Consider the following 25,041-nt stretch of genomic DNA (forward strand, 5'->3'; position numbering starts at 1 on the left):
GCAGGTGGTATTTGCTATTACACAGACACCTCCTGTTCAGCAAGTAGATAATCAAAGAGCTGTAAAATTGTCCAAAACTACTTTAGCCAACGAGTCAAGTGATCATTTGGGGGCTGCTACTGCCTTGGCTGTGGAGTTGGCTAGCTAACCTAATGTTAGGGAGAGATTTCTGATGCTGCATTCACTGGCATTTACTTGGATCCATGGGAGAAGGGCTTTCCCTCTGGGGCAAACCTGGAGTCATGTGTGCCTCCTAGAAGTTCCCATTTAAAGTGGCCATGGAGCTTTAATGTGGAGGACCAATGAGAGGCTTCTGATTTGTTATGAATGGTAACTGGGACAGTTAAATATCCCAATAAGCACTGATCTCCAGTTCACCAGCTATCTAAACATTCATATGCCCATGAGAAATGCCAACCACCACAGGCAAAGATAAAGCCAGGTGTAGCACAGAGGATTCCAGCTAACATATGGTTATTGATAGATTTGTTGGCTGGAATTTCCTGATTGACATTTTCAAGCCAGGGGTCAGAGGAATTGAGATGACATTCTGTAAGGTACCATCCCAGCCTAGAGAAGTCTTTTCTAAAAGCCTTGAAAAGAGGAGTTAGCTTGTTTGCATTTCCCTTGGGTGCAGGGTAATGGATCGTATTTAAATAAGAAAAAGAGTGCCAAGGTGGAGGTGTTGAGCTGAGCTAGTATGGTTATGGTTGGAGAATGTTTGAAACAAGGTGTGGGAACACCTGGGTGTAACAGCCTAACCAGATAGTTAACACCAGTAGGCTTGTGAGTATAACTGACAGTGGCATTTGGGACTAAAGAGAAATTGGTTACAGGTAAAACCAAGGGATCTCCAACACCGTGAACAGATCAGAGTTTCTGGTGACAGATCCAACAGTCAGAAAGGTTTCCTCCTTTCTCAGGAGATTGGGAAATGCAGATAAGAGTATTGTCTTTCCAATAAAGAGAAGGAGAAAATAGGGTAAGAAGCAACAGTGAGAAAAGGTATACAGGCCTGGTCTGGTTATGTTGGGAAAGCTGTCTCCTTCAGAGGCTGTGTCCACTTCAGTTTCTGAAAATCTTTATTTTCAGGTCACCAGTTTGTGTGCAGGTCCAGCCAGGGTTTGGTGTTTTCTTTAGATGTGACACGTGAATCCAAGAGTCTATTCCTTGGAGTTTGGCAACACAAGGGTTGGTTAATGGTACCTGATAGGGGCCTTTCCAGTGAGCTTGAAGGGACTCTTTCTGGAGGTGTCTTGTCCAATAGGTGAAACCTCCAGGTGGTAAGGAATGATGTTTAAAGTCTTCGTCTCCAGAGAAGATGGGAGACACTGAGAAAAGATTGCTCTACTAGAGCATGGCTATTTTCAACAGAAGCAATGAAGCCTTTATAATTTTGAAGGATGATCTCCTTTTATCAGTTGTGATCAAAAGAAGCAGGAGCCAGGTGTATTGGGCATCCTGTGATTATCTCAGAGTGAGAGTTTATCGGTTCTAAAAGGGTTTAGACATGAGATTTAGAAGGACTAATGGCAGTGCCTTTGGCCAGGATACTACAAATGGAAGGGTTTCTACAAATTTTGCAAATTGCGTCTTTTTTTTTTTCATTAAACTTTTTTAATGGGTCTCAAATTCTCTGACCGATTTTTGGTCAAGTTGTTTCCATGAAAAAGAATTGATTTTAAAAACTAATAACTTAAAACTGCCACACACAAAATAAATGGTCCACAAAACATTCTCCTTTCCTTCTGAAGGTTTTACGATGCATTGTTATCATTAACCAGTCTTTTGCTATTACACTTAAATGGCCAATTGAGACAAACAGTTCTGAGACCGTTCTTCCACCACTGATTAAGACTGGGGTGGCAGGTATCGGGGATAATATTCATTTAGCGTTCTGAGCTTTCTGGGCAGACTTGGTGACCTTGCCAGCTCCAGCTCCCTTCTTGTCCACTGCTTTGATGACACCCACAGCAACCGTCCGTCTCATGTCATGAGCAGCAAAACGGCCCAGAGAAGGATAGTCAGAGAAGTTCTCAACACACATGGGTTTGCCAGGAACCATATCAACGATGACAGCATCACCAGATTTCAAGAATTTGGGGCCATCTTCCAGCTTTTTCCCAGAACGACGATCAGTCTTCTCCTTCAGCTCAGCAAACTTGCAAGCAATGTGAGCTGTGTGACAGTCCAGCACAGGTGCATATCCAGCACTGATTTGGCCTGGATGGTTCAAGATAATCACCTGAGCTGTGAAGCCAGCTGCTTCCATCGGTGGGTCATTTTTGCTGTCACCAGCCACATTGCCACGACGAACATCTTTGACAGACACGTTCTTCACATTGAAGCCCACATTGTCTCCAGGAAGGGCTTCACTCAAAGCTTCATGGTGCATTTCAGCAAACTTCACTTCAGTTGTCACGTTGACTGGAGCAAAGGTGACCACCATGCCAGGTTTGAGAACACCAGTCTCCACTCGACCCACAGGGACAGTGCCAATACCACCAATTTTGTAGACGTCCTGGAGGGGCAAACGCAAGGGCTTGTCAGTTGAGCGAGTTGGTGGCAGGATGCAATCCAGAGCTTCAAGCAGTGTGGTTGGTTCCACTGGCATTGCCATCTTTACGGGTGACTTTCCATCCCTTGAGCCACGGCATGTTAGCACTGGGCTCCAGCATATTGTCACCATTCCAGCCAGAAGTTGGCACAAATGCTGCTGTGTCGGGGTTGTAGCCAATTTTCTTAATGTAGGTGCTGACTTCCTTAACAGTTTCCTCGTATCTCTTCCGGCTGTAGGGTGGCTCAGTGGAATCCATTTTGTTAACTCCAACAATGAGTTGTTTCACACCCAGAGTGTAGGCCAGAAGGGCATGCTCAGGGGTCTGCCCATTCTTGGAAACATTAGATGAAAAATTCACCAGCACCAGCTTCAAATTCACCAGCACCAGCAGCAACAATCAGCACAGCACAGTCAGCCTGGGCGGTGCCTGTAATCATGTTTTTGATGAAGTCTCTGTGTCCTGGGGCATCAATGATGGTCACATAGTACTTGCTGGTCTCGAATTTCCAGAGGGAGATATCAATGGTGATACCATGCTCACGTTCAGCTTTCAGTTTGCCCAGGACCCAGGCATACTTGAAGGAGCCCTTTCCCATCTCGGCAGCCTCCTTCTCGAACTTTTCAGTGGTTCTCTTGTCGATCCCACTGCATTTGTAGATCAGATGGCCAGTAGTGGTAGACTTCCCCGAATCTACGTGTCCAATGACAACGATGTTGATGTGGGTCTTCTCCTTTCCCAGTTTTGCTTAGGTTTAGCGGTGGTTTTCACGACACCTGTGTCCTGGTGGCAAACCCGTTGTGAAAAAGCACAAATTGAGTCTTAATGTTGCTGTTAGTGCATTGGACCAGCCCTGAGGATTGAGGGTGGGAAGCACAGTGAAAATGCGTTAGGACTGGCCAAACAACACAGACTTGCTGTAATATTTGACCAGTAAATTGGGTTCCCTGGTTGCTATGGAGCTCAAGAGGGGTTCCTGAGGGTAAGGATAATCTTTCCTAAAATAATTTTAGCCACAGAAGAGGCAGTAGCTTGTCTACACAGAAAGGCTTAGACCCAGTGGGAAAACATACAAACCATGACTAAAACATATTTATATCCATGAGATGGGGGAAATTGAATAAAATCCATCTCCCAAACCTCCAGTGGTCCATTGGGCAATTTAAAGTGCTCCGGAGCACTGCAAACAGGTTTTCCTGAATTATATTTTGGGCAGGTGGGGCAAGCAGAGTAGGCACTTTTTGTGGCCTTACTGATATCTCCTCACCAGTATTGATTCGTAAACATTATCATTTTATCTGCAGACCAATGGTTTAATGCAAATACAGTAGTCAGTAATGGGAATTTTAGAGTCCCTGGCTAGGCTGGATTGTTATTTGGCCCAAACCAGAGTTCTCCCTTTTTATCGAATGAACAGTTACTAAATTTCCAATCTTGTGTTTCCTTTTCTGGAGCCAATTCTTGGGCTTCTCTAACCAATTTCTGTAGGTTATTATTTGGGGGAACATCCCTTTGGACATGACAGAGGTTTGATTTTTCCTTCCTTTGAGGGCAACATTCTTGGCAGAAATGTCAGCAATGTGGTTTCCTTTAGCTTCCAGGGAGTCCAGTTTGGGATGCCCAGGGACCTTAATAATAGCTAAAGTTGCTGGCAAGAGTGTGGCATCTAATAAATCCTGGACATAAGAGCCATTTTAAATTTTAGTCCCGTTAGAAATAAAGAGACCTTGCTGTTTCCATAACATTAAGTCATGAGCTACTCCAAAGGCATATCTGTTGTCTGCAGTTTTGCCCTTTGCTGAAATGCAGACCCAAGTAAGATCATATAATTCAGCCTGTTGGGCCGAGGTGGCCACAGGCAAAGGTGCCACCTTGATGACTTTAAAAGGAGTTGCAACTGCATATCCAGCACAAAATTTACCATTTTCTTTCTTTAAGAACCATTGGTAAGCCATGAAAACTCAGCATTGGTGACAGGAGTTTCCTGTAAATCATCGTGAGGAGGCCAAAGGTGATCTGTCAGAGTCAGTCATGAGGAGTGTTGTCCCTAGAGAAGGGAAGAAGGTGGCAGGGTTAAGGTTATCACAGTGAGAAAGAGTTATATGAGGAGTGATTGCCATGAGGATTTCATAGGAAGTGAGAAGACTGGCTGAAGTGTGTTGGTGTGATGAGAATTCAGGAGGGCTCTACTGCATGGGGTACAAAATTGGTGAGGGGGGATCCCATGACTATCTCTTTGGTGGCCTTAAGTAAAAGGAAAGTGGCAGAAATGGCTCTGAGGTGAGGAGGGGTATCCTCATACCATAGTGTCTATCTGCTGACTGTAGTACCTTATGGGGCGATGGTGATCCCCATGTTTTTGGGTGACTACTCCGAGAGTACTTGTCTCCTTCTCCAATGTAAAGAGGAAGAGGGGAAGTTGATAATTAGGATGTCCAAGGGCAGGAGGATTTATCAAGCTTTCCTTTAAGGTATTAAAAGCTGGGTCATCCAGATCTTCCCAAGTAGTAAGGATCAGGTTTGCTGTTCTTTAGTAAGGCATATGGAGGCTGGGCCATGAGAGAAAAGTTCAGAACCCAGCTCTAACAATCACTAGCCAACCCAAGAAAACCTCATGATTGACTTTGCTTTTGGGCTTTGGGAAGTTCAGGATGCTATGAAGCTTATCTGGGTCTAGGTGCCCAGCCCTTTTTCCACGATCAGGTGCCCAAAATAATGAACTTGGGTTTGAACAAACAGCCGTTTCTCCTTAGAAACTGTATGTCCCTTTGAGGCTAAAAGCTTCAATAGGTGGGTGCTGTCTTCCTGAAAAAAGACCTGGGAAGGGGAGCAGAGAAGCAAGCCATCTACATATTGTAATAAAGTAGAGCCTCCAGAACATTTTATATCATCTAAATCAGCTTTTGAGATTTGTGAGATGTAAGAAGGACTTTTGGTAAAATCTTGGGTCATTACTGTCCAGGTATATTGTTGTCCTTCCCAAATAAAGGCAAAGAGGTATTGATTAGCATTATCTGTAGGGATGCTAAAGAAGGTGCTACGTAAATCACTCACAGTGAGAAATTTGCTTTTGGTGGGCATGAAGCTAAAAAAGTATGGGAATTGGGAACAACAGGGTGACAAGGGATGACAGTATAGTTTATGGCTTGGTGGTCTTGGACAAATCTCCATCCTTGGTCATTGGGTTTCTTTTCAGGTAAAATAGGGATGTTGCAGGGACTAGTGCACCAGATAATGAGGCCCTGGGTCTTATAATCATCTATTATTGGCTTAGTGCCCTGGAGGGCCTCTTTATTTATGGGGTATTGGTTAATTCCAGGGAGAGGCTTTGAGGGATCTATTTGCATCTTAATAGGAGGATTCTGCCAATATCAGTTGAGGATTTTGCCCATAAGGAGGGTGGCAGCTGATCTTATAGGGACAAATGATTAGTTTCCTTAGAATTAGCTCCTGTGCCATCAGAGATGGAGCAAATAAAAGATGTTGAAGGGTCATTTGATTTGCTCAGTAGGTGGCTGTTTTGGTTGCTGCTATCAAATTCTAGAACTCTCCCTTTCTGGGAGAAAGAAATTCTAGCATGATATTTTTCTAAGAAATCTCAGCCCAGTAAATGAATAGGGATGGAGGAACTAAGGAGCAAAGGGTGGGTGTCTCTTAGAGGGCCTAAATCAAAGGGGATAGGTTTAGAAACAGGAACCTGATGAGCTTTATTTGGGATCCCCACTATTTGAACCCTTTTAGTACTCTGAGGTAGGGGCTGTTTAATAACAGTGGGGTTGAGCACTGAGAGTGTAGCTCTGGTGTCAATAAGGTCATAGAGAGATTCATTTCCAATCTGGAGAGTGGTTTTTTCAAGCCGATTAAGAGGGAGGATTTGGAAGAGCCCCTGTAGTTCCTCAGAGCCCCATCACTGGGGGTTAGGAGGGCATTGGAAAGGCTGGTTAGAGGTCTGAAGGTGTCTGGAGTGCTTAAGCTTGTAACAATCTTCCTTCCAATGTCCTGGCTTTTTGCAATAATGGCAGAGACCGGGAGGGTTTGTTTCTGTTTCTTTAGAGACCTCCATTTGTTGGAGTTTAAAATTGAGGATTTTAGTGATCTTCCTTTTAGTTGAATCATACAGGGTGCAGGTGAGCTGGTTTGCTAAATTAACTAAATTTGGATGGATGTAGTTCCCCATTCCATCCTCTTTTAACTGGAAGAGAAAGATCCTGGTTCAGCCCGTTAATGAACATAGAGTTAAAGGCTACCTGAGTGGATTCAACATCCATAGACCAGAATTGTCCTTAAAAATAATTTGGAGTTGACTGTAATAGTTGTGCAGAGGTTCATTTGGGTTTCTGAGTGCAAGTCTGAATCTTATTCCAATCAGTAGGTTTTGGGAAAGCCCTAGAAGTTGCCAACTGGAGTTACCTGGCGATTCCCTGAGTCTGATCATATAATAAAGCATAGGGTTGGTCTCCTGGTTGTACTTCTAGGGACTCTTCTGGATTTTCCCAATTAGCAGTTTTTATCCAGTGTTTGGCTTGACCTTCACTGACAAGCATGTGAACTAGCTGATGTAAGTCGGAGAAACCAGGCTGATAAGTTTGAATGTCCATATTAAATTCATCAGCAAATTTGTGGGGATCCTCAGTTACTTTGGGAAAATCTGACTATAGCTTGTAGTTCAGCTCTGGTCCAGGGAACATAAGAAATTAGGGGTTTAGCATTTGGATCCTCAGAGGGCCTGATTTAAAGAGGCAGGTTTTAATAGGTTCAGGGGAGGAGAAAGTGGGGAGAAGTTCAGAGAAAAAGGGAAGTTCAGCAAGAGGATTAAAAGGAGGAGATGGGGACAGTGCAGAAGGGAAAGAGGAAGCTGACACCAGGTGGGGCCTTGGCACAAGATGGCTGCTGTGTACTTGGAGACATAGAGGATGGGAGAGGGAAAAAGGAGACCTCAGAAGCTTTTTGGTTTTTTCCAATTGTTTATTTGCCACAGTTAATTTAGAAATGATATTTTGTAAAGAGGCGATTTTAGAGTCTTGAATGAATTTGGAAGCCTCTAGGAACTAATTAAAATAGGCATCCCATTCAGTCTGTTTAATTTTAGAGCCATGGTCTTCTAATTTAGTTCTGAGAAAAACAAGTTTGGGGAGGTCAAAAGTTCCCCATAAATGCCACTGGAGTTCTAAATTGTTTTTGGTCAAATTGGTCCATTTAGTTAAAATGTGCATAAGGAGGGACCATAGTTTTTAAACATAAAACCAGCTGGGGTCCCGAAAGCGGGACACTCCCGAGATAATTTAGCCGAGTTGAATCCAACTGCTCAAAACTCAGAAGTTTAGAAAACAGAAGAATACTCACCAGAAAGGGCAATGCCTTCATAAAAGCAAAAACAGTTCCCAAATAAAGTCAGAGAGCTTGACCAAAGGAAGGGAGTTTGGATCCAAGGGAAGGCTTACTGAACTCAAAAGAAAACGATAACTCACAGAAGGAGAGAGTGCAAGCGGCTCAAGTGCATACCTCACACAGTTCTGGGAGTCATTAGTTTGTTGTTGGGGGGCGGTGTGTGGCACCTCCAGATCCCACTTCTGACACCATGAAATGTCAACCTTAAAAATAAAATAGCAGGACTTCCCTGGTGGCACAGTGGTTAAGAATCTGCCTGCCAATGCAGGGGACACGGGTTCGAGCCCTGGTCTGGGAAGATCCCACATGCCGCGGAGCGACTAAGCCCGTGCACCATAACTACTGAGCCTGCGCTCTAGAGCCCGTGAGCCACAACTACTGAAGCCCGCGTGCCTAGAGCCCGTGCTCCACAACAAGACAAGCCACCGCAATGAAAAGCTCGCGCATCGCAACGAAGAGTAGCCCCCCGCTCGCCGCAACTAGAGAATGCCCACGCGCAGCAATGAAGACCCAACACAGCCAAATAAATAAAATAAATAAATAAATAAATTTATTTTAAAAAAACAGATCCTATTAAAAAAAATAGCTAGTTATTTTACCAGCAAAATTAGTTTACCTGAGAATAGCAGAGGAATTGCAATCAGGACAAGCAAACTGTGTCAAGCCATAGGCAAGCCTGGAGAACAAAGAAGAGGACCGTTCTTTTATAGAGGAAAGGAGGAAGTTGGGAGGGACTGTTTTAAATGAAAGTTCTTTGGAGTAGAGCAGGAGTTCAGGGTGGTGGTGGCTTCTCATTGGCTGAGCGTGGTGGTTTCTCATTGGCTGGGCTGTTGCTAGGCAAAGAGAAAATCTTTCTTCCTGCTGCACGGGTGTGTAAAGTAAGCTTCTTCCAGTTGGGGAATGCAAGGTACACTTTTTCCTGCTGAGGTCTGCCGGTGGCAGAGTGGTAGTGCGTGAGAGCTCCCCCTTCAGAGCTTCCTGACTCCATGTTAAATGAGGTTTCCTTTATTTCTTTTCACAGTAGCAATAAGGTAGGAAGGTATACACACATACATATTTATAAAATATGTATAAAAGTACATGTCAGTTAAAAGTGCATTTTCAGGTGTGTTGCAACAACCTCGTGAGTTATTACCATCCCCATTTCACAGAGAAGAAACCAAGACTTAAAAATGTTACATGATTTGCCCAAGTTTATACACTAATAGGTGGTACAGTTAGGGTTCAGACCCAATGTGTATGACTTTAAAGCTCATGTTCTTTATCAATATACATTTGTAAGTGTCTCTTTTTTAACCAGAGACCAACTTTGTTCCAGAAGTTCAGATTCAGAATAAAAGAGAAAAGAATGAAGAGTGTGAAAATGGTAATGGTTATGTGAATGGCAAAACTGGATCATCATGAATACCAAGGATTTATTTTATTGTATATGTACTTTAGGAGTAGAGAGTTAGTCCTCAGACTCTGGTGCTCAGCCTGTATTGGATTCAGAGCACGAGATACAGCATTTCAGTGCAGTTGCATCCCCCCTCCCCGCCTCCCCAGCTGAAGACCACCTTATGGGTGAATTACTTCATGGTGTGATCCTTTAGATATCTTGGTAGCTAAGAAGGAACTCCCAGAGTTATGATATGTTCAAACACCAGATGAGCCACCAAGGATGTCTGTGAGGCTTCATTCTTAAGAATCTCCAGATTGAGAAAACCATCTATTTGTTCTGAAGAGCTGAGACGTTTACCTCTTAAGATTTCTGACAGTCTTGTGATTTTGCAAAACATGCACAGGTTTCAAGTTAATTTCACCTGAAGCCATTCACCTCTCAAGATCGCTGACAGTTCCACGATTTTGCAAAACACGCACAAATTTTGAGTAAATTTCACCTGAAATGGAACCCTACTTTGTAGCTGTTTTATAAGCAAGGTGCTAGCAAAACACTCAGGTGTCTCTGTGACCCCTTAGACTACATTAGAATCCTTCTTAGGCACTTGGTACTTCTGCTTCATAGGACTTCTTACAATCATAGTTCATTGTGTGATTATTTGTTTAATGCCTATCTCTCATGCTAGACTATGAACTCTGGGTGGAGAGGGACGGTGTCTATTGCTCAGTGCTGCACCTTACCTGCAGTGCTTGAAACCCCATGACTGGCAAATAGTTGACGCTCAATATTTATTGAGGCAGGAATAAATGAATGGAATCTGACAGAAGACTAGGCACATGCAACCATGTAGCGGATTTAGTCTTGATTTATGCCACAGAGATTCCCATTCTTAGTTTTTAAGCACAGCCCTAGTTCAATACCTCTTTCATGACCTAACGGCTCTGGGGGTTTTATGTGACGGAGGGCAAGTCTGTTTGCTTGGTGATTACAAGAGGACAGATACAATATTTACTAGCCTTAGCAACTCCTGAGTGAATGTGGTCGCTGGAGAAGGGCACATGATAATGAAGCAGGGAAACCCAGCCGTTATCTCGAAGCAAAGCCACACAGGCGTCAAGGCCGTGACTCACGTTCCTGTGGTCGGGAGCCCTGGAGTTTTCAAGGATAATTTATGGTGACACGGATGAGACAGAGTTCATTTAAATACTGTAACTGCTGAAGTATTCTGAAGTGGGAAAGTCAGCGCATGGCGGAGTAAATACCTTGTTGACCCCTTCTCACTCTCCGATACACCATTGTTTCAAGTATTTACTCTAAAATACTTGAGTCCTAATGTGACCCAGGCGAGATGAACTGACCACGGCTGCTTAATGCACGTTAAGATTTGGTTTCTGAACACGGAGCACACGTTCATCTTCAGTCAGCCCATTGTTCTTTGATCGGTTAAATGATGCTCTAAATAGAGGACTGTGATAGCAAAAAATAAATGTTTTATACAGTGCTAGAAAAAGCTTTAGGGGAAAATTTTAGCAAAAGAACAGATTCTTTCTTGTTTCTATAGAAACCAGTAGCGATCAGGAGGAGTGAGGTGCTCTTTCATGTGTACATGGTAGTAAGGCCAGCCCAGCGGTCCCCAGCACACTGGAGGGCTAGTTAAAGACCCACTATCAGCGGGGGAGCCTCTGTCTGTGTCCCTTTGATCTCACTGGCAGTGGGGGACATCTTGCTGGAAATCCCGGCTTCCCCATGGGCTGAGTAGGGCTGCGGTCCACAGTCGCTCAGCATCATAGAGCCAGAAAGGCTCTGAACAGGAATCTCTTGTTGAAAGAGGAAGAAAAAGGTAAACATAAGGAAAGCTCTAATATCAGCTGTCAACAGGCCTTTCAGTGTGCTCCTTGCCATCGAGCAGTAAATGTCCTGGTCGTGTCCTGACCAGATTACTGATAAACTGGCCAAAGCAGGCATTTGAGCTGTGGGTGGTAGGATAATTTGTTGCCCTTCCAATTTGTCTACTTCTATAAAATCTTTTTTTTTTTCAAATGAAATTAGAATGAAATGCCTCCTTTTTGGTTTCGTTTGTAAAGCTGTTACCTTCTTGACAAGTGAATGTTGAGCAAGACTTAAATCAAATTCCAAGGCAAATACTTTTCTAAAGCCTAATCAATACTACGGCTTTAAAATGATTTCTCCAGTCTTTTAAATGAAGTTTAGGTCAAATGTAATGACAGGATGAAGCAGGCACATTTTGCTTCAATCTGACATGTCCCAGAAGCTAAGAGGAATATCTAGTAACTGACAGAAGGGTTTTCCCTTTGTTTGACATTTACTTTGTATGTAAACAATCCAGTATATTGGCATGTCAGTGTATTAGTTGGTGGTGGTCCAAAACATGATGTGAATTCAGATAGTATTTCTTTCTGCTCACAAATACACACTCTTGATCAACAAGAGAACATTTATTGCAGTCTTGCCTTGCAGTTGGCAGAACAGAATGAATCATTTTGAAATATAAACTTCCTCAGATCTAAAATATATCACTGGAGAACACAAGACAGAGGGAGGAGTGGATTATGAAATAAAAGGAACGTATTTAGGAGTCTATAGGTCATAAACATAATAGATGGTCACTGATAAAATACTGGGACAAGTGTACAAGACTACATTTAGTGAGCAGGTGTTGAAAGCTGGATAACTTCCTTGAAGCTGTACTTTGGAAGCAGCATTTTGCAATGTGGAAGGGTATGAAGTGGCCTCTTACTGGCTGTGTGACCTCAGGTAAGTCACTTCCCCTCTCTGAACTTCAGTTTCCTCACCTATGAAATGGTAATAATACAAATAATGGTGATGGTGATGATGATGAGGGGGAGGAGTAGGAGGGGGAGGAGGGGGAGGAGGGGGAGGAGAAGGGTGTCTCCCTCGTAGGGTTCTGTAAGGTTTAAGAGAATTCTAGAAAACTCTGCACAGAGGAGGTACACAGTATGTGTCATGTTCCTTTCCCCCTTCCCCCAAAGTAACCAGATTAGTACTGAGCATTTCTTTCTTACCAAGCTTTCAGCCATCATCTTTCTGCTGTTACATGAGAACTCAGGTTTTGCTAAAATATACTTTTGGCAGAAAAGTAAACGAACTTTCCTAAATGGGAGATATACATGGAATGAGAAATACCCTGTATTTTCTAGACACATTTTATTTCACCTTCTTTTCCCCTGGGAGTAAAGTGAGGGTGCAAAATCTCTCAAGTCCTTTTATGAATTTAAGACGTAAAATCCTTAGATTTGCTATGACAGACCCAAAGCTTTTCTGGAGACCTGTGTGTGTGTTTGACCTGTGGGGCTGACACCAGTATTCAGAAGCTCTTCTTATTCATGCGTGGGTCTTGCTTGCCTAGCACACATAATAAGGGCTCAATAAATGTTTGTCTAATGAATAAATGACAATATCATGAAATAAAGTTTAAAATGTAATGCTTACCAAACAAGTCTCAATAAATTTGTTTCAGTGATTTTTTTCTCCCACACCGTTGTGTGTAATATCAGCCCACAGGCAATGTATGAAAAAGGGATAACTGTAGGTAAAATGGAAAGAATCCTTGCCTCTATTTAACTGGCCTCATTAATTTATACCAATACCGACTTGATCGATTGTATTTGACTTAAATTTGACTGGATCAGGATGCAGACTGTTTACAATTTCTACCAAGCTGAAGTGCCTAGCATATATTTGTGGCGATTTATAATCTCCAGACAGTCATTGTCACCATCATTTAGCCTATTTTGAACCCCACTAGTTACACAGCATCACAATATCTACATGGTTATGTCCTTCAATAAGCTCATGATGAAATTTCATATCCCCCAATAAGACATCCTCATTATTTATGAAGAATGAGTTAGGGTGAGGAGGCGGTTATGATTTCTTTGCTGATTTCTTGACTTACTTAGTTCACAAACTCATCAATTTGACCCAGACAACCATTACTCTTCCTTTATTACACACCACACACGCAGCCAGAATGAGACTCGAAGTTTCACAACATTTAGTAAAGTAGAAATGCGCATCTTCAGAGAAGAAATGTGGGATATATACTATGTATTGTTCCTTTTCATTTCAAAGATGTTACTACTGACTCTGCTGATGCCGAGGGGACTTGGATGGCCACTGTAGGACGTGACAGCCCTTCCACCTGAGATACCAAAAGTTCTCCTTTTGCATAGTGCCTAGAGTTGTGTATTAGTTTCCTAAGGCTGCCGTGACAAAGCACCACAAACTGTATTTGTGGCTTAGAACAACAGAAATGTTTTGTCTCCTGGCTCTGGAGGCTAGAAGTTTAAAATCAAGGTGTTGGTATGGCCACGCTTCCTCTGAAGGCTCGAGGGTAAGAGCTTCTGGTAGCCTCAGATGTTCCTTGGCTTGTAGATGCATCACGCCAATCCTCTGTCTTTCACATAACCAACTTCTTCCTGTGTCATCACATGGATTTCCCCCTGTGCATGCCTGTCTCTGTGTTCAAATTCCCATTTTTTAAGGACACCAGTCATATTGGATTAGGGTCCACCCTAATGAACTCATCTTAACTTGATCACCTCTGTAAAGATCCTGTTTCCAGATATGGTCAGATTCTGAGGTACTGGAAGTTAGGAGTTGGACATATCTTTTCTTTTTTCGGGGGGGGAGACACAATTCAACCCATAATAAGCTTTCATCCCAAAAGTTTATTTGCAGCTGTGCCTCTGATACTTGTGGTCCAGATGAAGCCTTAGATCAAAAAAGCAACTCCAAAAAAAAAAAAAAAAAAGCAACTCCAAGCCTGCGGGCTACTTCATTGTTGCCTAGGCCCTACTGTTAGGCCACTTGACCTGAGGCCTTGCTTCTGTGGATCTTTAAAGATGGACATGATTACCATGCCTGAGTAGCTAGTGCAGCATTGTGTTCCAAATATGCTAGAACTCAGATTTGTCACGAATTCAGCCTGGATTGCCCTCTACCCTGCCCCCCACTGCGGTTAGTCTAGGTTGGTAAGCTTAACTAGATCTGAATGATATCAAGAAAATTTAAACTTTTGGACAAATTTAATTTAAATGGGAAACCAGATGGCAAAGCTGTCTTGGAGTGTAAAGTAAAAGGTAGTATTGATTAAAGAGAGGATTTCTAAAAGTCTTACAGCTATACTGCATTCCCATGGGAAAAGCTGCTAACCCAAATCCTCCTGGCCAAATAATACCAATTTTTTTAAAAAAGCGCTGAGTTTACTTGCTTGAAAGCAGGCATTCACAATGCAGCATGATCATTTTAAAGCTACTAAAAAGCTTTCTGGGAAGTTTGAGGAGGTTCATTGTCCTAAGGACAGATGGACACCTGATAAAGTATTTATGGTCCAGTCTAACTAAGGATCAGCACAGGGTCAGAGGGTCAGTGGTAGTAGGACTAATATCTCTAGGTCCATCTACATATAGGAGGCACATTTAGAAACTATGAAAAATATTATTCAGCCTGAGGCATTAGCGATTATTTTAATTAAAAAATTGATAGGGAGCTTCAAACAACATCATCAAGAAAGTGAAAAGATCTTGCAGAGTGGGAGAAAATATTTGCAAATCACGTATCTGATAAGGTACTAGTATCCAGCATATATAAAGAACAGATACAACTCAATAATCAAAAGAAAAAAGACCCAATTAAAAATAAGCAAAACCTCTGAATAGACGTTTTTCCAAAAAAAGATACACCAAGGACCAATAAACACATGAAAAATTGTTCAACATCCTTAGCCATCAGGGAAATGCAAATCAAAGTCACAATGAGATACCACTTCACACACTCTAGGATGGCTATACTGTAAAAGATAGACACTAAAAAGTGTTGGTGAGGATGTGGAGATATTGGAATCCACATACATTGCTGATAGGAGTGTAAAAGGTGCAGCTACTGTGGAAAAGTTAGGCAGTTCCTCAAAAAGTTAAACATAGAGTTACCATATGACCCAGCAATTCCACTCCTAGGTATATATCAAAGAGAACTGAAAACACATGTGCACGCAAAACTTTGCACGCAAATGTTCATAGCAGCATTATTCACAATAGCCCCAAATTGGAAACAACCCAGATGTCCATCAACTGATGAAAGGATATACAAAATATGTTTTATCCATACAATGGGATATTATCCAGCCACAAAAGTGAATGAAGTATTGATACATACTGCACCATGGATGAACCTTGAAAATGTTATGCTAAGTGAAGAAGGCAGACCCAAAGGGTCATAAATTATACAGTTTCATTTATATAAAATAACCAGAATAGGCAAATCCATGGAGTGGTTACCAGGAGTTGGGGGAAGGGCAGAATAGAGAGTGACTGCTAATAGGTACAGGATTTCTTTTGGGGGGGGTAATGGAATGTTCTAGAACTAGATAGTGATGTTGATTGCACATCTCTGTGACTATACAAGAACCACTGAAGTCCATACTTTAAAATGGCGAATTGTATTTTTATGAACTATATCTCAGTAAAGCTGTTACCAAAAAAAGTTTCACTTGCTAGCTTTACCATTAATTGGTGTTTCATTGAAACAGTAGCTAGATCCATTGTTTACAACTTAGCCCAACACAAGTTTTTTTTCCAGGAAGGAGTATTTTATCACTGGCATTTAGAATTGCTGCCGCACGGTGATAATAAATAGCAGACAGACTGAAAAATTTGTTAGGGAAATCACAATGGAACACATTAATCAGTCTAGTTAGGTAAGAGTCACAGAGCTTCCGGAAGAAAGGTACACAGAAGGGTTTCAGTGTTGTGCCAGTGAGTAGTGACGGTCAACACTCACTGGTTTGCTGGCTTTCCAGTTGGATGATCAGCCATTTAGCCTCCTGCAGGCCTCTGGGACCCTGATCCCCAGCACCTCCACTAGAGGGGGAGCAAGCGAGATAAAGGAGGCTTGCAGTGAGTGCGGTGAGCTAAGAGCCTGGGGGAAAGACTGTGGAATGGAAAGGAGCTTGAAATTCTAGGCTAGCCTATAGCTTCTCACGCGTGTGTCTGTGAAATGCAAGCCGATAGCAGCCTTGTGCTGTTTAAAATGGTGATAAAGACAAAATTTTTGTCCCCAAGAATGACCTGGAAATTAGAATCTGTTGGAATTAAACATCAGGGTTATGATGAGTTACATTAAAAAAAAAAAGCATGTGGGGAGGAAGGTTTCCATCTCTCTTATTTCCACACATGGGGACCGTTAGTGTTTTTTGCAGTCCTGGAAACAAGTTCAGATTCAATAATGTCGAGATTTGCAATTTTATCCTCTGGAAAGTGAAACTAAAAGGTGCCAAACGTTGGAATATTTTGTGTATTTGAGGGGAAAGAAAAGTCATAATTTAACAAGAAAATCAGTATTAGCTGTCACGTTCTGATCTGACAATTGAAACTAAAAATATTTGGCAAATTTTCATTTCATAGAATCCAAACTGAAAAGCTTAGAGCTGGATTTTTCCCTCTTGGCATCGTGTACTCTGCCTTGATAAGGAGGAGACAAAGGATAAGCCAACAGTCTTTTAAGAGAATAAATATAGAGGTTATATCAGAAGGATAGAGGAGATTTAGCCCAATCTATATTTCCCACAGCAGCATCGGGATTTATGATGACCTGAATCATCCAAAGAAAGGATAAATTGTGTTCAGTAAGGATTTAGCAACAACTGGATTTTATCATCGTCTGAGTCCTGAAAATGGGTAACCTATGTCTATAGTGTCCTGATGACTCATGAAAATATTCAGTGATCTGAAACAGCTTGTTCATTCTCCACAGTATATCTTTAATTCTCACCATACATAAACCTGATTTTCTGATATGTAGATTACTTCCGGCCCTCCCACCCTGGTGACAAAGGGGAGTGTTAGGGCTTTGTGAATGGAGCTGATTGAATAGCCCTAGAAGTGTTGGTGTTGACAAAGCCAAAGTTAGGCAGCGGCACAACAGACTGAGCCAAGACCACAGCTCTGGGTTTGGTCGCTTTGATCCTACTCAGTGACCTGGAAATCGCTCTTAATAATAGGAGCGCAGGGATTCGTTCTGTAGCCCGGCAACTTGTTTATTCTTGTTTGGGTCAAACTGTTCATGGAAGGGGATGTGACTGAGGGTGGTGGGCTGAATTGGTGGTGCTTTTACCCGCCCCCGTGCTTCGTGAAGTTGACCGAACAATTCAGTGCTAGGTGGCTTTGGCCTTAGCCTTTACTCACCTGTTAATATCTAATAATAACTATGATTTACTGGTACTGGACCATGCTTTTTATTTACCTTGTTATTTAAGCCTCAGCAAAAAGCTAAGAAGTACACATTATTATTTCCATCTTAGAGATGATGAAACAGGGTCTCAGAAGTCCTTATGGATAGTACCATTACCTGCCTCTGTTGGGATATTGTGCAGATTAATGAATACATGCATAGTGCTGATGGACTGGGTGTGTGTGTGTGTGTGTGTGTGTGTGTGTGTGTGTGCCTGGTAGCTGAGCACCGTGCCTGGGACACGAGAAGGACACGAGGACCCTCAGTAAATGAGAGCCATACTTCTTTTGTCTTGAACAGCACTGAGTATTTTGCCTAACAGGTTCAATAGATAGTAGTTGAATTGAATTAAAATCTCACTAAATAGATTTTGCAAGTTGGCTTTCCTTCTGTAATTAGCTTTCTGACAATTTGAGTGGTAATTGGTTGATGGAAAGAATAATTAATAATAAAGGCTGTTTATTTGTGGGGTAAGCATTTATCACAGTTTTCACTCCTTTCCATCAGCATTTAATTCACGAAAAGGCTCATAAGTTAACTATAGAGAAATTATATTACTAAATATTGAATGGTAATTACAATACATGATATGTTTTCCCTTTAATTAGCAAATAGACTGTTCATTATGTTTTAGATAATTGTTACATATCATTTGATTTTATTTCTTTATCACTGGTGGCAGGTGATTACATTTCCACAGGGTATAATTTTTTATCACATTATTTTGAAATTTGATTGCAAGATTATGCAGTACAGAATTCAGTGTATTCAAATCACCCTGATTTCTCTCATGTTCTTTGCTTCTGGAAAATTTGCACTTCTTTTTTCCTCCCTGTATGTGCATGATAGAAAAGAATTCAGTATTAATGAAGCTGAATAATTGTATAAATCTCTCCAAATCGTAGACCTTGGAACTTGAACTTGGGAACTTCGTCTTGTGTCCCATCGCAATAGCCATCTCTTTGAAAATCAGTCTCTTTTGCTAATAAAGACAAAGAATAATATAATATATAGTAATATAAAATGATATATGATAATACAATGTCATATAAGCATAACACAGTGCTATAATGTAATGTAATATACAACGATACTATAATAAATGCAAGTGAAAATAAATGCAAATGTTGTGCCTAAGCATCTGTGACCCCTGAAGGAGCTCAAGAGCATATAGAGATGGCTGCTAGCTTCTCCCCCCCGCCCCCCATCTTTGAGTAATTGGGCTGGTAACACCCCTCATTGCCCTGCTACAGGATTGGCACTGTGAGTTTAGCTTTGACAGGAAATCAGTAGCGGTGTGCGTGTTGCTTGAATACACTCAGACCTCCCTGCCTCTGCTTTGATGACGTTATTATGATGAAGGCAAGATCACAGACTGCACAAATTATGGTTATTGTGGTATTCAGGCATCGGCGGATATGCCACCCAGATGCCTAGTCACAATTTGTCTTATTAACTTGATTATCTGATCTCCTCTGAGTTCTGCAGTGTCGAAATGGCAGCCTTTGGGGGGAAGGTTTCATAGAAATTAGCACTGTTCTATGCAAGGCAACCAACTTAGTTGAAAATAAGATCCTATCAGAGGAATGAGCAGAGGCTACAATTTTAAGGTCTTACAGAGATTGGTGAGATATTAAATGTGAAGCAAAACTCTTTCATTTGCTCATTTCATTTTGTTCCAAGGAGTTTAAATGATACTGCTTAATGCTATCAGGACGATGTCAGGACTTCAAGGGAATAACTTTCCTATTTAGATTTGGTCATGCAGTCTGTTTAACAGCTATTCCCTTTCTAATGGCATGTTGCGGTTCCCAGCATTCCTTAGGGCATGCAGGGAGAATGGCATGGACCTCTTGAATAATTAATATGGTTTTCAGAGCAGTAGTCATGGAAACCCAAGCAGTGTCACATATTTGGATTATAAGAATTAGGCACATTTTGAGTATAACATTTAACCAAAAGAGGTGGCTAACCCCCAAAGACAAAAGCATTTTCCCCAATTCCCGCAGCACAATGAAATGAATATGGGTCTATTTATTTATTTGTTTTGAAGCGTGTGAAACTAATCCATGCTTCATAATACATTATTTTTATATCTTTGTGTTTGAATTGCTTAATTGGCTTCCTTCCCTCTATATTTGGATTCTCTGTTTAGTTGAGATGTTTTCACATGCAAGCTTCTGTTTTCATACTTTCTCTAGTGCTGTTCATGATCACAGGTTATTACTTTTTTATTAAAGAGAAAATGTAGAACTTAATTTACAATAAAATAGCATAGACCACTCACTGTGTTGAGTATCTCTAAGGTATCACGTACTTTCTAACGCTGCCCCAAACCTCTGATGGTATTAGGATGTAGGATTTTCAAGTATTAGACAATTGCTATTCACTAAAAAGACTACAGTTTTCCCATGAAGTTTCTAGACCTGTTCTGTCAGATCAGTTGTACGGCTCTTTTATTTGTCTCAAAAAGTGTCTCTTCAGAATCAATATCGTCATTACCTTGGATTGTGTGTGTGTGTGTGTGTGTGTGTGTGTGTGTGTGTGTGTGTAAGAAGTCAACCAGGCAAGAGCAAAAAGCTATCATCCAGTTTTCAGTAATAGTGTACGTGTAAAGAATAAGAATAAATGGAAGTTATTTATAGAGTGTAAACCCTCTGGTTTCATAAGCCATGTTATGCTGCTATTTGCTGAGGTTTATTCCACAAACAGCTTCAGTGTCTAAGACTCCCAAGCCTCTGCTTTCCTCCACTGATGAAGGAAGTGATTAGCAAGACCATTAACCAAGACTAGGAGATTAAAAAGGATTAAGGAAAGCAAAGACCTATTTTTGTTGCTACTTCTAGTTTTCTGCTTGCTATTTAAAATGGACTTTCTCCCAGAAATGTGCCATCGCCTGGAAGCCCACACGTGTGGACTCTTTGGTTCTGTGCCCGCATGCCAAGTACCCCCGAGTGGGGTCCTCCTCGGAGTCCCTGATTCTCCTCTTGTCTTCCGGTGATCCTTTCTCTCGGGTGAATATGCCCAGCCGTATTGTCTTTCCTCCAAACGTCCCGACAGCAATGCCACAGTGTTTCACTTGTATTAGGTCCCACCTACTTTGCACCTCTCAGGCTGTGCCTGGGCTTTAATTAGGATTCCGACTGCATTGCTGGCCCAGCTTCCATCCATCTGTTGATAAGTTGCAGCTCCTCTGCGATTCTTTTTGGAATTATCAGACAAACGCTGTGTGGAGGCTACAGCAAAAGCCCCCAGTCCTTTCTCTGGTCCCTCAGTCGGTGCGTTATCTTACTGTTTTTACTTAGTCATGTGTTGCACTTACTGTAGCTCTTGGCCTTTAGTTTTTTTTCTGTGAACTGATCCAGTCAGAAAATTCTAAATACCTCTAATTCCAAGTGCCCTTTCTTGTCTCATTTGGCTCATGGTTTTCGATTTTGGAAATTTGCAGTTGTGTTTATGAAGTTTACCTGCTTGCAAGGGCTTGTTGACATTCCCATATACCTCTGCCGTATCCCTAAGGCCGTCTCTTTCCATCCCCCAGCCTGTCCTTCCCCTCCCCTCCTTCGTTGTTTCTTAAAGACCCAGCTGTCATTCACAATGGCTTCCCAGCACCCTCCCTCTCCCCCATCACTTTTTCTAGCTTTTTCCTACCGATGTGGGCAGGTGATATTTGAGGGTCATCTATTCCCTTTCGTGGTACCCACCCCTCGCAGACAGAACCAGATGCCCTTGAGCAGACCATGCCCAGCACCGGTAGGTGTGTTCTGCACATCCGCTTTCATGCTTGCCCTCACCACCCTGAAACTGCAAGGTTCTTAAGGACGAGGATCTTATCTTCTCTCTTTTTCTATCCCTGGCCCTTTGGACAGTGCCCAGCACAGAGGAGGTGCCCCATAAATATTCTAGCACTGTTGGTTCCATTTCGAACGCTGTAAAGATTGTCAAGCTGCTTTGTTTTATGACCTTGGATAATTTTTGCGACCTCTAGATGTGTCTATTTGGGGAAAAGAAAACCACATCATGGGACACCATATTCGTCACCTAGGTAGCACTCTGTAAGACAAAGATATTTGAATACAGACTGTGAAACATACTGTTTTTTTTAAATGGAGCGATTTTGAAATTTCTCACTTTAGTATGCATGTTCATTGAAGGGAAAAAAAGGTATCTGGTGACGTAAATGTTATTAGAATCTGACCTGTTAGGCAAGTGTTTTAGAAAGGTACCCCTCTCCCACAAAAATGGCCACTGTCACCTTAATTAATTACAAATGAAAAGATCTCCCCTGGAGAGGGCCTCCAGGGGCTCCCCCGGAAAGGACACCTTTTCCCAGAGGCTGTGCTTGAGCGCTTTCCGAGCTGCAGACTCTGTTTCTAGGCTGGAGCCATGCCTTGCCAGAGCAGTAGCTGAGCTCTTTTGAAGCATCAGACACCAGGGCCCTTGTAAACTTATGGAAAATGTGTCTCTGATCAGGAATGCAGCTGCAGACACAAAGAGTAATTTGAAATAAAAATGTTTTTGTTGTGACAATTAAGCACCACTGTTAGTCTCCATATGCTGAAGTGAAAACCCAAGTTTGTCTGTTATTGATGGCTGAAATGGCTGGATATAGCCTCCGTATTTGTTACCAGATTGTCTCCAATATATTTTGTCTGTAAATAACATTGGAGTCGTACACAAATCTATATGGAGCTAAATTTTACCTGAGATGCACGTGCACAATTTTCTCTGAGTTCAGTGCAAGGCCAAGCACAATTTAGTTCAGGGAATAACAGGCTTTTATCAGCAACATGTATATCACAGCCACACATGTTTGGAAAAATAAAGTGATTGTTGTCATTTGCCATCGTAGAAAGAGAGTTGTCTGTAGGGATATATTTAAACGATGCTGTTAGTCATCTATGCCCCCAATATAAATGCTGTTTCATGTTTGTTTTATTAAATATAATAGTACAGCAAGAATCTTTCGATGCACAGAGACCTACATGAAAACTGGACTAAATAAAATTAAACAGCAATCATGGCATGCAGCGCGTGGAAACCAAGTTAAAGATAGTTTTATGTTTTGTGACCGTGCCTGGAAAGCTTGTCATGAAACTACCAGCTGGGCTTTATTGCATTCAGTCTGCAAGGTAGTCGAATAACCATGATAAGATACGAATATTTCTTTCAAGTAAACATTGTGAGGTGCTATGAACGACGAGCAGCAGGGCCGGGGTTCGGCGCGGGGTTCTCAGTCCGCTGGGAGTGACAAGGAGAAGATGGGCAGCATTTCTTTTGCAGTTACATTAAGCTACTTTCCTTTGGGCCCTTCATCTCTAGCATGTATTTTAGGGATAACATGTGGCTTTTAAAATTTTCCAGTGCTAAGCTGGGTCACTGCTATCTCCTCGCCTGCCAAGTAGTTGTTTGCTCAGAGACTGCAATCTGAGCCAGACATGCTTTGCTGCTTATAACCAAGGTTACTGCTGTGGAACCAACACTTACGTTACTTCTCCAAGAAGGGCCAGGTTGGCCTGGGTGAACTTGCCCATTTATACCCAGTGTCTTTGTTCCCAGTGCCTCCTAATCGCCAGGTGGCTGCTACTGGTTACGAGTCAGTGAGGCCAGTATGAACTCAGGAGAGTTCTGGGGGCGCTTATCCTTGGAACAAGCCCATCCACTTTTTGTGAAAGAATCCCCAAAGAAAAAAATCCAGGTCATTGGATGTGTCTTTTAAGGTAAAAATTGTTCAAATAAAATGAAAATGTAATTTTCTTGTTCTTTAAAATCATGCTTTAACCGAGTTGTGGAAAGGCCAAAACAATTTTTTTAAGGAAATTATTTGAAGTTAGTCGCTTTGTTGAAGGAATAAACTTCTAACAGCTATATTTTTTTAAAAAAAGAACAACTAAGATCAGTGGGTTAAAATTAAACAATTTTAATTCTTAATGTAAGTAACAAGAAAGAGCAACTTTACACTACTATTGAAGTTCATGTTTTTCTTTTAACTTTTTATTTTTATATGCTTTCAGACATACAGAAAAGTTGCAGGAATTGTGCAAAGAATTCCCATATACCTGTCACCCAGCTTCCCCCAATGTTATCATTTTACCACATTTGCTTTCTCCTTCCCTCTCTGTCTTTGCACTTTTTTTTTCTGAATTGAGAGTGAGTTATAGACATGGTACTCTTCGCCCCTAAATAGTTGAATGTATATTTCCTGAAAAGAAAGCCATATTCTCTTACATAAGCACAGGCTGTTACAATCAGGAGGTTAACATTGGTACAATACTATTCTCTAATCTAGAGATAGTCAGGTTTTATCAATTTTCCCAATAATGTCCTTTTATAGTAATAGAAATTTCAGGATCATGTGTTGCATGCAGTCTTTAGTCTTCTTTAATCTGGAAACATTTCTTAGTCTGTCTTTGGTATTTCATGACCTTCATGTTTTCAAAGATTACAGGTTGGTTAGTTTTCAGAGTGTCCTTCATGTTGCATTTGTCTGTTTTCCTGTGATTAGATTCAGATTATGTACTATTGGCAGTTATATCAGAGAATTGAGGTTTTGTTCTTCTCAGTGCATCATATCAGGAGGCACATATGTTGATTTGTCCCATTACTGGTAATGTTAACTTTGAGCACCAGGTTAAGGTGGCGCCTGCCAGCTTCCTGCCCTGTAAAGTGAGTACTTTCCCATTTGTAATTAATAAGTATCTTGTGGGGAGATACTTTCAGTCTATGTGAATCATCTTGCTCCTCATCAAAGCTTCACCCACTACACAATTGAAAAATGGGCAGAGCATGCGAATAGACATTTCATCAAAGAAGATCTACAAATGGCCAATAAGTACATGAAAAGGTGCTCAACATCATTAGTCATCAGGGAAATGCAAATCGAAACCACAGTGAGATCCCACTTTACACCCACTGGGATGACTGTAACCCAAAAGACATACAATTACAAGTGTTGATGAGGAAGTAGAGAAACTGGAATCCTCATACATTGCTTGTGAGAATATAAAGTGCTGTAGCCGCTGTGGAAAAAAGTTTGGTGGTTCCTCAAAAAGTTAAATGCAGAATTACCATATGATCCAGAAATTGTACTCCTAGGAATATATCCAAGAGAATTGAAAACATACGTCCACACAAACAGTTGTACACAAGCATCACTCATAATAGCCAAAAAGTGGAAACAAGCTAAATGTCCATCAATTCATGAATGGATAAACAAAATATGCTGTATCTATAAAATGGAATATGATTAGCCTTAAAAAGAAATGGAATTCTAATACATGCTACAACATGGATGAACCTTGAAAACATCATGCTAAGTGAGAGAAGCCAGTCATAAACAACAACATATTGTATGATTCCATTTATATGAAATGTCCAGAATACACAAGTCCATAGAGAGAGAAACTACATTTGTGGTTGTCAGGAGCTGAGGGAGGGGGAATG

General features: G+C 41.5%; 1 protein-coding gene and 1 pseudogene across 4 annotated transcripts in view; one reads left to right on the top strand and one right to left on the bottom strand.

Moving 5' to 3' along the window:
* Positions 1–25,041, top strand: part of AFF2 (ALF transcription elongation factor 2) — a 498,852-nt gene that overhangs the window by 69,837 nt on the left and 403,974 nt on the right. The gene's annotated exons all lie outside the window — the stretch shown is intronic.
* Positions 1,886–3,171, bottom strand: LOC103000980 (elongation factor 1-alpha 1-like; annotated as a pseudogene).

Source organism: Balaenoptera acutorostrata, chromosome X, assembly GCF_949987535.1.
Source record: "Balaenoptera acutorostrata chromosome X, mBalAcu1.1, whole genome shotgun sequence".
NCBI lineage: Eukaryota > Metazoa > Chordata > Mammalia > Artiodactyla > Balaenopteridae > Balaenoptera > Balaenoptera acutorostrata.